Source organism: Dermacentor andersoni, chromosome 10, assembly GCF_023375885.2.
Source record: "Dermacentor andersoni chromosome 10, qqDerAnde1_hic_scaffold, whole genome shotgun sequence".
Taxonomy (NCBI): Eukaryota; Metazoa; Arthropoda; class Arachnida; order Ixodida; family Ixodidae; genus Dermacentor; species Dermacentor andersoni.
The window spans coordinates 12,372,501-12,376,161 of NC_092823.1; the positions used below are offsets into that span (position 1 = coordinate 12,372,501).

The 3,661-nt window shown below is 48.0% G+C and overlaps 1 pseudogene; it reads right to left on the minus strand.

The window, feature by feature from the left end:
• Window positions 1–571: 571 nt before the first annotated feature.
• LOC126519761 (U6 spliceosomal RNA) lies at window positions 572–646 on the minus strand (annotated as a pseudogene).
• Between the last annotated feature and the right edge of the window lie 3,015 nt (window positions 647–3,661).

Genomic DNA, 3,661 nt, shown 5'->3' on the forward strand with positions numbered 1-3,661 from the left:
CAGCATGTCTAGCTCTGCTGCTTGGACTTGAAAAACTGCAAAGCAGGTGAGGCACCGGATTTTTTTGGAAGAGATGAGCCAGGCCTCCTTAATCAAATCTCATGCCTTCTTCAGGCCAACTCTCTCTTTACGCACACACACACACACACACACACACACACACACACACACACACACACACACATATATATATATATATATATATATATATATATATATATATATATATATATATATATATATATATACATACATACATATATGTAAAGAGAGAGAGAAAGGCTCTCAGACCAGTCCACGACTGTTCAGCGGCGGCCTGTTCGAGCATCCCAGGAGCGTCGTCGGTGACGACCAGGACGAGGTTGGGGAGGCGGCTCAACTGAAGAACGCAGCAGTCCTGCACCAAATCGTCCAAGGAGACGCAGTGTGCAGGCTGCAGAGAAAGCGAGCCGTCGACGTACGTCAAGTTCACGAAGATGGTGCCCTTGCTGTAAGCCGGGTCTGTTCGCAGTAAACGATTCGCACTCCCCCAAGAAGTCTTGGTCGTCCTTCGAGTGGGTGAAAACTGCGAAAACTTGTGAAACGCTTCACGATTTTGCGTGTTACTGTTGCGCAGGGGCCATGCTAATCTTCTCTGTATCTTCAAGGGGCGTATGGTAGCGCGATTCAAAGACGGGACAAGAGAAGACACAAAGGGACACACATAGCGCTGTGTGTGTCCCTTTGTGTCTTCTCTTGTCCCGTCTTTGAATCGCGCTACCATACTCCCCTTGAAGATGCATTACCAACAAGCCCACATTGCAACCCTCGTGAACTTTATTTCTATGTATCGTTCCAATTTTAGTATATTGCCACGTGGGCGGGCGCCAAAATGGTCAACGGGCGCCAAAATGGTCCTATTGTCACGTGGTAGTGACGGTGAAGAAAGCAAAATGGTGAATGGCGAAACCAGTGTTTTATAGGGCGAACTTGTGCCCTCAAAAGCAAGTTACACTCAAAAGACAGCAATAGCGGCGAACACGATCGGCGGTCGTCGAAACCTGATCTCCGAGTCAAGCGCGTCGGCTTTTATACACCAGTCGTCGAAAGTTTCAGAGTAATCGCTGGGACCCGCGTGTCTTCCACAGTTCTACACTGTTCTCGCCGCACATACATGGAATCAGATTACACTAGGTTCCGCGACAGACAGTGGATAGAACCATCGATAACATTCCTGAAACTTCCGATACATGTAGGTGCGTCCTGCGCAGTGCGATCACATTTGTTAGGCGGTGAAACGTTCTCGCCCGATAAAGATGAAGAAGTGCACGTCTCAATATATACTTTGGAAGTATATATATATATACATATAATAGAGAAGGAAGGGAGTTAACTTAAGGGCCCGATTTTTATTAGTCAAACCATAAGAATCCAGCAGACACTGACACCACGTACAACATAGGGGAAATTACTTGTGCTTAATAAATGAAATAACGAAACGATAAATTAATGGAAATTAGTAAAGTGGAAAATTGGGCTAGTTGGTGAGTAATCAACATACCTTGCTGGTGAAGCAGCGCACTAACACGGACACAGTGAAGACACACTTTTCGTCTTTTCTTCTGTGTCTTCACTGTGTCCGTGTCAATGCGCTGCTTCACCAGCAAGGTATGATGATTACTCACCAACTAGCCCAACTTTCCAGCAGCGAGTGTCGTCTTTTCTTGTGTGTTTTCACTGTGTCCATGTCAGTGCGCTGCTTCACCAGCAAGGTATGATGATTACTCACGAACTAGCCCAACTTTCCAGCAGCGAGTGTCGTCTTTTCTTGTGTGTCTTCACTGTGTCCATGTCAGTGCGCTGCTTCACCAGCAAGGTATGATGATTACTCACCAACTAGCCCAACTTTCCAGCAGCGAGTGTCGTCTTATCTTGTGTGTCTTCACTGTGTCCATGTCAGTGCGCTGCTTCACCAGCAAGGTATGATGATTACTCACCAACTAGCCCAACTTTCCAGCAGCGAGTGTCGTCTTTTCTTGTGTGTCTTCACTGTGTCCATGTCAGTGCGCTGCTTCACCAGCAAGGTATGATGATTACTCACCAACTAGCCCAACTTTCCAGCAGCGAGTGTCGTCTTTTCTTGTGTGTCTTCACTGTGTCCATGTCAGTGCGCTGCTTCACCAGCAAGGTATGATGATTACTCACCAACTAGCCCAACTTTCCAGCAGCGAGTGTCGTCTTTTCTTGTGTGTCTTCACTGTGTCCATGTCAGTGCGCTGCTTCACCAGCAAGGTATGATGATTACTCACAAACTAGCCCAACTTTCCAGCAGCGAGTGTCGTCTTTTCTTGTGTGTCTTCACTGTGTCCATGTCAGTGCGCTGCTTCACCAGCAAGGTATGACGATTACTCACCAACTAGCCCAACTTTCCAGCAGCGAGTGTCGTCTTTTCTTGTATGTCTTCACTGTGTCCGCGTCAGTGCGCTGCTTGACCAGCAAGGTATAATGGAAATTAAAGTGGTTAAAAAAACAACTTGCCGCAGGTGGGAACCGAACCCACAACCTTCAGATTCAATTGGTAGAGCATTGCACGCGAAATGCGAAGGTTGTGGATTGTAGGAATTGAGCATGAAACCACTTCGGTTCATGCACAAGTGGAAACCATCGGAGAAGGAGAAGCTTGACACGCAGATTAGGAAGATCCCGAAGAAAGTGTTGGGAGTGCCAATGTGCACCAGCACCTACCGACTTCTCCAGCTGGGAATTACTAATACCTTGGATGAGATAGCTGAGGCTCAGGAGAGGACGCAGATGGTGCGTCTCTCTACGACTAGCACGGGTCGGCAGATTCTGAGAGAGTTAGGTGTTCCTCAGGAGAAGATTTCGCAGCTTCATGTCGGTATTCCCTTGAAGGTCCGTAATCGGTATCACGTCAAGCCTGTCCCCAGGAACATGCATCCGGAGCGAAATGTTGGTAGAAGAAAGGCCAGGGTAGCTTGCCTGCTGAGACTCATTCGTGATGAGAATCAGAAGGTTGGCTTCGTCGATGCTTCTTTTAACGAGGAGAGAAAGGTGTTTACCATAGTTGTCGTGGACAATGAGGGTAGTGTCGTTAACGCTGCTACCGTTCGGACTGATAGGCCAGAGGTCGCGGAGCAAGCGGCTATTGCGCTCGTCCTGGTTGGCAGGCGCAGGCCTTTTGTATATAGCGATTCAATGTCGGCCGTTAGGGCCTTTGAGAAGGGCTCGGTGGCTAAGGTTGCTTTTAAAATTATGCAGAAATGTGAGATCTCTCAACACTACCTATGTTGGTTCGCTGCTCACCTTGGGATGATCGAGCGAGCCCCTCCGAATCTCCATGAGTCCGCTCATGAGGCAGCGCGAAATCTTACCCTCCGCTCTGCCCCGCGCAACGGCGTGGCGGTACTCCCCGAGAACAGACTCCCCTTCCACATACAATGAAATCACGAAGTATTACCTTCTTAATCGCAGGGATTACAGTTTGCCGCATCCTAAACTAAACAGGGCTTACTACAGACTGGTACTTATCCTTGCCCACGGAGACTGAACATGCTTTATCCGGAGACGTATACACAGCCTTATTGCCAAGATTGTGGTGCTTTAGCCACGCTCGAACACATGCTATGGTCTTACGAAAGAATTGAAAATTCGGCGATCAAGG